The sequence below is a fragment of the Rhipicephalus microplus genome, unplaced genomic scaffold, assembly GCF_043290135.1.
Source record: "Rhipicephalus microplus isolate Deutch F79 unplaced genomic scaffold, USDA_Rmic scaffold_446, whole genome shotgun sequence".
Lineage (NCBI taxonomy): Eukaryota > Metazoa > Arthropoda > Arachnida > Ixodida > Ixodidae > Rhipicephalus > Rhipicephalus microplus.
In genome coordinates this window covers 7,501-17,500 of record NW_027465010.1, presented here as the reverse complement: position 1 = coordinate 17,500, position 10,000 = coordinate 7,501, and the positions used below count along the sequence as shown (strand labels likewise).

The 10,000-nt window shown below is 60.4% G+C and overlaps 1 non-coding gene across 1 annotated transcript; it reads left to right on the top strand.

Annotated features, from left to right (window-relative positions):
* The first annotated feature begins 7,355 nt into the window (after window positions 1-7,355).
* On the top strand, window positions 7,356-9,170 carry LOC142794528 (small subunit ribosomal RNA). Its single transcript, XR_012892418.1, has one exon. It is a non-coding gene; the product is annotated as a small subunit ribosomal RNA (ribosomal RNA).
* Window positions 9,171-10,000: the final 830 nt, after the last annotated feature.

Below are 10,000 nucleotides of genomic sequence, written 5' to 3'. Positions count from 1 at the left end.
CGCCATGTCTGTTTGCCACAGTTTTCCCGGTGGTGCCGCACCCGGGCTCGCCCCGGCAGACGCGTTTTTTTTTTTTTCTTTCGCCCCGGCTGACGCAGTTTTCGCGCCGCCCCGGCTGACGCGGTTTCGTGCCGCCCCGGCAGACGCGGTTTTTTGCGCCGCCCCGGCTGACGCGGTTTTTGCCGCCCCGGCTGACGCAGTTCGGACTTAGCACTTTTTGGCTGAGCCTGGCTGGTGGCCCACTCACTCGATCGCCATGTCTGTTAGCCACAGTTTTCCCGGTGGTGCCGCACCCGGGCTCGCCCCGGCTGACGCAGTTTTCGCGCCGCCCCGGCTGACGCGGTTTCGTGCCGCCCCGGCAGACGCGGTTTTCGCGCCGCCCCGGCTGACGCGGTTTTTGCCGCCCCGGCTGACGCAGTTCGGACTTAGCACTTTTCGGCTGTGCCTGGCTGGCGGCCCACTCACTCGATCGCCATGTCTGTTTGCCACAGTTTTCCCGGTGGTGCCGCACCCGGGCTCGCCCCGGCTGACGCAGTTTTCGCGCCGCCCCGGCTGACGCGGTTTCGTGCCGCCCCGGCAGACGCGGTTTTCGCGCCGCCCCGGCTGACGCGGTTTCGTGCCGCCCCGGCAGACGCGGTTTTTTGCCGCCCCAGCTGACGCAGTTCGGACTTAGCACTTTTTGGCTGAGCCTTGCTGGCGGCCCACTCACTCGATCGCCATGTCTGTTTGCCACAGTTTTCCCGGTGGTGCCGCACCCGGGCTCGCCCCGGCAGACGCGTTTTTTTTTTTCTTTCGCCCCGGCTGACGCAGTTTTCGCGCCGCCCCGGCAGACGCGGTTTTCGCGCCGCCCCGGCAGACGCGGTTTTTTGCGCCGCCCCGGCTGACGCGGTTTTTTGCCGCCCCGGCTGACGCAGTTCGGACTTGGCACTTTTTGGCTGAGCCTGGCTGGCGGCCCACTCACTCGATCGCCATGTCTGTTTGCCACAGTTTTCCCGGTGGTGCCGCACCCGGGCTCGCCCCGGCTGACGCAGTTTTCGCGCCGCCCCGGCTGACGCGGTTTCGTGCCGCCCCGGCAGACGCGGTTTTTTGCGCCGCCCCGGCTGACGCGGTTTTTTGCCGCCCCGGCTGACACGGTTCGGACTTTGCACTTTTCGGCTGTGCCTGGCTGGCGGCCCACTCACTCGATCGCCATGTCTGTTTGCCACAGTTTTCCCGGTGGTGCCGCACCCGGGCTCGCCCCGGCAGACGCGTTTTTTTTTTTTTTTTCTTTCGCCCCGGCTGACGCAGTTTTCGCGCCGCCCCGGCTGACGCGGTTTCGTGCCGCCCCGGCAGACGCGGTTTTTTGCGCCGCCCCGGCTGACGTGGTTTTTGCCGCCCCGGCTGACGCAGTTCGGACTTTGCACTTTTTGGCTGAGCCTGGCTGGCGGCCCACTCACTCGATCGCCATGTCTGTTTGCCACAGTTTTCCCGGTGGTGCCGCACCCGGGCTCGCCCCGGCAGACGCGTTTTTTTTTTTTCCTTCGCCCCGGCAGACGTGGTTCCCCCCCCCCCCCCTCCGTCTTTCTTTTTGTTTTTTTTTTTCGCCGCGGCTGAAGTGGATTTTTCGGTGCCTCGACGCCCCGGTAGTCGCGGTTTTTCCGTTTCCGCACGGCCCCGGCTGACGCTGCTCGGTCACAGTCGCCTTTTGTGGTGATTGCAGACTTCTTGAGCGCGGGTGTTTTTTTTTTTGTTGTTGTTGTTGTTTTATTACGCATTCGCTCCAGCAGACGCTGTTTAGACTTTTTGTTTCCTCTTTTATCCTGCGACGAGGTGACGAGGTTTATTCGGTGCCCCGCCGCCCCGGCTGAAGTGATTTTTCCTGTCCCGTGCCGCCCCGGCTGACGCGGTTGGGACTTCGCGTTTGTTCGGCCGCCACGGGTTTTGGCGCACTCGCTCGGTTGCTTGTTGTTGCCACTTGTTGCGAACCCAGGTTTCTTGAGCGAGCGCGGGCGTTTTTTCTTCCTTTCTTTCTTTGTTCTATGTGTTAGCGAATCGGCCTTTAATATCACACGAGGACTCACAACCAACAATTTTCAGTTTGAAGTGTAAAAAATCTGCAGGTGTTGACGTAACTGACTTGCCCCGTACCCTTGAGTACATCCATGAAGTTCTCGTAGTACTACTAAATCGCATTATTCCAAGTGGAGAAATTCCCATAAACTTGCAAACCTCTACACGAAAATCGGTGCGCGTGATAAAGTTGAAAATTATCGTCCGATATCAAATGTGCCTTCTATAACACAAATTCTAGGAAAAAAAAAAAAAAAAACACTTGTTCGCCGTTTTCTGCGCCGTGACTGGCAGCACTCCGGCGAAGCGAAACGGGGTCGATTCGAGCACGATATCGGCGTCTTTCGACGTGCTCGCCGGCGACCGTCGCACGAGTACGTCGCACGAGCGCGTCTGCCGGGGCGCCGTTTGCGAAGCCGACGCAAAAGTGGGAACCGCCGCTCGGATGATCGCCGCTTTCGGCAGAGTGAGTGTTGGCACTCCGGGGAAGCGAAACAGCGTGAATGCGCCCACGAAATCGGCGTATTTTGAAGTGCCCGCCGGCGACCGTCGCACGAGTACGGTAAACCGCGTCAGCCGGGGCGTAGTTCGGGACGCCGACGAAAAAGTGGGAAGCGCAACTCGGATCTTCGCCGTTTTTGCAGGAGTGAGTGGCGGCCCTCCTGCGAGACCAAGAAGCATCGATTCGTGCACGAATTCGGCGCCTTTCGACGTGATCGCCGGCGACCGTCGCTCGAGTAGGGCAAACCGCGTCTGCCGGGGCGGGCTTCGGGACGCCGATGCGAAAGTGGGAAACGCTGCTCGGATGTTCGCCGTTTTTGGCCGAGTGAGTGCTGGCACACGGGCGAAGCCAAACGGGGCCGATTACGGCACGATATCGGCGTCTTTCGACGTGCCCGCCGGCGACCGTCGCACGAGTACCGTAAACCGCGTCAGCCCGGGCGGAGTTCGGGACGCCGATGCGAAAGTGGAGAACGCCGCTCGGATCTTCGCCGTTTTTGGAGGAGTGAGTGGCGGCACTCCGGAGAAGCCAAGGAGCGCCAATTAGCGCACGATATCGGCGTCTTTCGACGCGCTCGCCGGCGACCGTCGCACGAGTAGGGCAAACCGCGTCTGCCGGGGCGGGGTTTACGACGCCGACGCAAAAGTGGGAACCGCCGCTCGGATGTTGGCCGTTTTTGGCAGAGTGAGTGCTGGCACTCCGGCGACGCGAAAGAGCGCGAATGCGCCCACGAAAGTGGCGTATTTGGACGTGCGTGACGGCGACCGCTGCAGGAGTACGAAAAACCACGTCAGCCGGGGCGAGCGACACACGGCGGTCTGGGTGCTTATCGCTGCTATTATAGGGGCACCCCGGCAGACGCAGAAAAAAAAAAAAAATTTTCGACCTTCTTTTTTGCTGGTCGAGCTCGGGTAACCCAGGTCGCAATGGGAGCCGCGCACGAAAGCGGCGTCGCGAGACGCGTTCGCGGTCGCTAGTCGCACGAGCTCGGCAACCGCGTCAGCCGGCGCGGAGTTCGGGATGCCGACGGCTAAGTGGGTACCGCTGCTCGGATGTTCGCCGTTTTTGGCCGAGTGAGTGCTGGCACTCCGGTGAAGCCAAGGAGCGCCAATTCGTGCACGATATCGGCGTCTTTCGACGTGCCCGCCGGCCACCGCCGCACGAGTACGGCAAACCGCGTCTGCCGGGGCGGGGTTCGCGACGCGTACGCAATAGTGGGAACCGTCGCTCGGATGTTCGTCGTCTTTGGCCGAGCGAGTGCTGGCACTCCGGCGAAGCGAAACGGGGCCGATTCGGGCACGATATCGGCGTATTTCGACGTGCTCGCCGGCGACCGTCGCACGAGTACGGCAAAGCGCGTCAGCCGGGGCGAGGTTTGCGACGCCGACGAAAAAGTGGGAAGCGCCGCTCGGATCTTCGCCGTTTTTGCAGGAGTGAGTGGCGGCCCTCCTGCGAGACCAAGAAGCATCGACTCGCGCACGATATCGGTGTCTTTCGACGTGCCCGCCGGCCACCGCCGCACGAGTACGGCAAACCGCGTATGCCGGGGCGGGGTTGGCGACGCCGACGCAAAAGTGGGAACCGCCACTAGGATGTTCGCCGTTTTTGGCAGAGTGAGTGCTGGCACTCCGGCGAAGCGAAAGAGCGCGAATGCGCCCACGAAAGTGGCGTGTTTGGACGTGCTTGACGACGACCACCGCAGGAAAACGAAAAACCACGTCAGCCGGGGCGAGCGACCCATGGCGGTCTGGGTGCTTATCGCTGCTATTATAGGGGCACCCCGGCAGACGCAAAAAAAAAAAAAAATTTTTTTCGACATTCTTTTTTGCTCGTCGACCTCGGGTGACCCAGGTCGCAGTGGGAGCCGCGCACGAAAGCGGCGTCGCGAGACGGCTTCGCGGTCGCTAGTCGCACGAGCTCGGCAACCGCGTCTGCCGGGGCGGAGTTCGGGACGCCGACGGCTAAGTGGGAACCGCTGCTCGGATGTTCGCCGTTTGTGGCCGAGTGAGTGCTGGCACTCCGGCGAAGCCAAACGGGGCCGATTCCGGCACGATATCGGCGTCTTTCTACGTGCTCGCCGGCGACCGTCGCACGAGTACGGCAAAGTGCGTCTGCCGGGGCGGGGTTTGCGACGCGTACGCAATAGTGAGAACCGTCGCTCGGATGTTCGTCGTCTTTCGCCGAGCCAGTGCTGGCAATCCGGCGAAGCCGAACGGAGCCGATTCGGGCACGATATCGGCGTCTTTCCACGTGCTCGCCGGCGACCGTCGCACGAGTACGGTAAACCGCGTCAGCCGGGGCGGAGTTCGGGACGCCGATGCGAAAGTGGGAAGCGCCGCTCGGATCTTCGCCGTTTTTGGAGGAGTCAGTGGCGGCACTCCGGTGAAGCCAAGGTGCGCCAATTCGCGCACGATATCGGCGTCTTTCGACGTGCCCGCCGGCCACCGTCGCACGAGTACGGCAAACCTCGTCTGCCGGGGCGGGGTTTGCGACGCCGACGCAAAAGTGGGAACCGCCGCTCGGATGTTCGCCGTTTTTGGCAGAGTGAGTGCTGGCACTCCGGCGAAGCGAAAGAGCGCGAATGCGCCCACGAAAGTGGCGTGTTTGGACGTGCTTGACGACGACCACCGCAGGAAAACGAAAAACCACGTCAGCCGGGGCGAGCGACCCATGGCGGTCTGGGTGCTTATCGCTGCTATTATAGGGGCACCCCGGCAGACGCAAAAAAAAAAAAAATTTTTTTCGACATTCTTTTTTGCTCGTCGACCTCGGGTGACCCAGGTCGCAGTGGGAGCCGCGCACGAAAGCGGCGTCGCGAGACGGCTTCGCGGTCGCTAGTCGCACGAGCTCGGCAACCGCGTCTGCCGGGGCGGAGTTCGGGACGCCGACGGCTAAGTGGGAACCGCCGCTCGGATGTTCGCCGTTTGTGGCCGAGTGAGTGCTGGCACTCCGGCGAAGCCAAACGGGGCCGATTCCGGCACGATATCGGCGTCTTTCTACGTGCTCGCCGGCGACCGTCGCACGAGTACGGCAAAGTGCGTCTGCCGGGGCGGGGTTTGCGACGCGTACGCAATAGTGAGAACCGTCGCTCGGATGTTCGTCGTCTTTCGCCGAGCCAGTGCTGGCACTCCGGCGAAGCCGAACGGAGCCGATTCGGGCACGATATCGGCGTCTTTCCACGTGCTCGCCGGCGACCGTCGCACGAGTACGGTAAACCGCGTCAGCCGGGGCGGAGTTCGGGACGCCGATGCGAAAGTGGGAAGCGCCGCTCGGATCTTCGCCGTTTTTGGAGGAGTCAGTGGCGGCACTCCGGTGAAGCCAAGGTGCGCCAATTCGCGCACGATATCGGCGTCTTTCGACGTGCCCGCCGGCCACCGTCGCACGAGTACGGCAAACCTCGTCTGCCGGGGCGGGGTTTGCGACGCCGACGCAAAAGTGGGAACCGCCGCTCGGATGTTCGCCGTTTTTGGCAGAGTGAGTGCTGGCACTCCGGCGAAGCGAAAGAGCGTGAATGCGCCCACGAAAGTAGCGTATTTGGACGTGCTTGACGGCGACCGCCGCAGGAGTACGAAAAACCACGTCAGCCGGGGCGAGCGACCCACGGCGGTCTGGGTGCTTATCGCTGCTATTATAGGGGCACCCCGGCAGACGCAGAAAGAAAAAAAAAAATGGGGACATGGCGTGCGTCACCGTGCGGCTTCGCAGCGTTGCCGAAGTCGCCGAGCCCTTCGACTGAGCCGAACGGCGGACAGGGAACGTTGGTCGGCCGTTCTAACCTGTCGGTGCCACGCCGAGACGTCGTTAAGGAAAACCGCGTCGTGGGCCTCTACGACGCCGTCGAGTCGTTGTACGTTTGGTGTCCAGCGTGTCGGCGGCGAGTAGCGGACACGTCGTTCACGACTTCGGTCTTTCGCAGTCGACGCGAACTTGCGGAGAGTCGTGGTGCCTCACGTTTTCGGCAGAAACCGCGGCGGAATTTTCCCGTGCGTGCGCGCACGACCTCGGTGCTGTGCCGTCAGCGTAGTGTTGCACAAACTCGTGGCCTACCCAAGGTGCGGTACGTTTGCGGCCGTATCCTCGGTGGGAATTTCGTGAGTAGGGTCGCAAATTCTACGACCTCGGCGGGTTTGAGAGCGACGTAGACTTGTGGCACGCTCAACATGCCACACGTTTCGGGGCACACCCGCGGTGAAATTTTCTCGAGTACGCTCGTATTAGGGCCCAAGGAGGTCTGGGTACTTATCGCTGCTATTATGTGGGGGTTCTCGTGAGCGGCGTACGCGAAAGCGACCGGGTGTCTGATATGCGGCGGGCTTCGGCCTCGTCAAGCGTGTCCTCGGGTCTGCTCCAGGGGAATCCACGGCAGTCGTCTGCAGCCTCATCCGCTTGATGCGTTAGGGGCTGGTTGTCGGACGGTGCCGTTTTACCACGATATCGAGGTGTGTTCCGTGTCGTCCTCGGGCGATTCAGATGCGAAAGCGCCGAAGACGCGGGCGTGACCCGTCGTCTGGCGGCTTTGCAGTCTCGGCTCCGTTGCTAGTTCCGGCCGGTCCACCGACAGTGCAGCGGGCTTGGGCAACCCGCACGGCGCGACCGAGTCGATGCAACGAAAAAGAGCGAGCATGAACGTGCTTCTTGCCGCACGGCTCCCACTCGTCTTTCGGGAAGGTTGTGCCGTAGCAAGCTCGAACGCCGTCATCTCGGAGTGCAAAATAAGCGTGTTGGGGCGCCTGAAGGTGGCCTCCGCCGCACACAGACTGCGTCCGGCCCGCCGAGGGCGAGGACGGACGCGCAGTCGAACGATTACCTGGTTGATCCTGCCAGTAATCATATGCTTGTCTCAAAGATTAAGCCATGCATGTCTAAGTACATGCCGAAATAAGGCGAAACCGCGAATGGCTCATTAAATCAGTTATGGTTCCTTAGATCGTTTCTTCCTACTTGGATAACTGTGGCAATTCTAGAGCTAATACATGCAGTGAGCCTGGAGCCCTTTGGGTAACGGGTGCTTTTATTAGACCAAGATCGATCGGGTTTCGGCCCGTATTGTGTGGTGACTCTGGATAACTTTGTGCTGATCGCATGGCCACGAGCCGGCGACGTTTCTTTCAAGTGTCTGCCTTATCAACTTTCGATGGTAGGTTACTTGCTTACCATGGTTGTTACGGGTAACGGAGAATCAGGGTTCGATTCCGGAGAGGGAGCCTGAGAAACGGCTACCACATCCAAGGAAGGCAGCAGGCGCGCAAATTACCCACTCCCGGCACGGGGAGGTAGTGACGAAAAATAACAATACGGGACTCTTTTGAGGCCCCGTAATTGAAATGAGTACACTCTAAATCCTTTAACGAGGATCAATTGGAGGGCAAGTCTGGTGCCAGCAGCCGCGGTAATTCCAGCTCCAATAGCGTATACTAAAGCTGCTGCGGTTAAAAAGCTCGTAGTTGGATCTCAGTTCCAGACGAGTAGTGCATCTACCCGATGCGACGGCTCGGACTGAACATCATGCCGGTTCTTTCTTGGTGCACTTCATTGTGTGCCTCGAGATGGCCGGTGCTTTTACTTTGAAAAAATTAGAGTGCTCAACGCAGGCGAGTCGCCTGAATAAACTTGCATGGAATAATAGAACAAGACCTCGTTTCTGTTCTGTTGGTTTTTGGAATACGAGGTAATGATTAAGAGGGACGGACGGGGGCATTCGTATTGCGGCGCTAGAGGTGAAATTCTTGGACCGTCGCAAGACGAACTACTGCGAAAGCATTTGCCAAGAATGTTTTCATTGATCAAGAACGAAAGTCAGAGGTTCGAAGGCGATCAGATACCGCCCTAGTTCTGACCATAAACGATGCCAACCAGCGATCCGCCTGAGTTACTCAAATGACTCGGCGGGCAGCTTCCGGGAAACCAAAGTATTTGGGTTCCGGGGGAAGTATGGTTGCAAAGCTGAAACTTAAAGGAATTGACGGAAGGGCACCACCAGGAGTGGAGCCTGCGGCTTAATTTGACTCAACACGGGAAAACTTACCCGGCCCGGACACTGGGAGGATTGACAGATTGAGAGCTCTTTCTTGATTCGGTGGATGGTGGTGCATGGCCGTTCTTAGTTGGTGGAGCGATTTGTCTGGTTAATTCCGATAACGAACGAGACTCTAGCCTATTAAATAGGTGCGGGGTTCCCAGCACCTTACAACCTTCTTAGAGGGACAAGCGGCTCCTAGCCGCACGAAACAGAGCAATAACAGGTCTGTGATGCCCTTAGATGTCCGGGGCCGCACGCGCGCTACACTGAAGGAAGCAGCGTGTCTTTATCCCTGTCTGAAAAGACTGGGTAACCCGTGGAACTTCTTTCGTGATTGGGATAGGGGCTTGCAATTGTTCCCCTTGAACGAGGAATTCCCAGTAAGCGCGAGTCATAAGCTCGCGTTGATTACGTCCCTGCCCTTTGTACACACCGCCCGTCGCTACTACCGATTGAATGATTTAGTGAGGTCTTCGGACCGATGTCCGGCGCGGCCTTTCGGTTGCGCCGGTCTGTTGGAAAGATGACCAAACTTGATCATTTAGAGGAAGTAAAAGTCGTAACAAGGTTTCCGTAGGTGAACCTGCGGAAGGATCATTAACGGATTGTGAAGGGTGAGCGCCTCAGCTGCGTCTGCGCCCGACACTTTCTGCCGCTGACCCCGTTTGGACGCGGGGTCGGCTTTTCCCCACGGGGCTGCCTGAATGTGGAGCGGCACCCCGTGACAAATTGTTGCGCCCAGCGGACGCCAACACCGCGACCTTGGACGGTCGGCCAGGTGGCGGACGCGGGTACAAACGGCGCAACGCACTCATAGGTCGGCTTTCGACCCGCCACTGCACCGTGGCTCGAAGCGCTCGAAATGCGCGACCCGACCGCTGCGGGACCGCCTAGTACTGTAAACAGGAGCGGCGGAGCGCGAACGGCGAGTCGTGGTTACGTCGGTAGAAGGCGAGGCTGCGCGTTCCCGAAACGCCAGCCGAGTGCCCTCCCGACCGTTCGAGCGTGCAAGAACGAGACCCGACAATCGCGCGGCGACTGCCAAGTACGAGAGGAACGGCACAAGCGTCGGCGGTCGGTCAAGGAACTGGCGATGTGACGGGTCCGCTGTGCACCAGTGCATACCGTCCCGCCGTCCGCGGCAAGCGCCTCCGCGTCCTCGGGTGACGGAGGCTGCCGGTCGGTTCTTGCAGGCGAGGGATCTCGCTGGCACCGGTTCGCGTTGACGCGCGGCCGGTCATGGCACGGCGATGCGACGGCCGAGGTGCGCAGTACTCGATGGAGGAACCGCACGCTCCGATGACCGTCCCGCCCTCCGCGGCGTATGCGTACCGACCGTAATGGTTGCAGCAGCGCCGGCCGGCTTTTGAATTCGCCACACGAAACACGGTGCGAGATCGCGGTTAGGGGAGCGTCGACGTTGCCAGGCG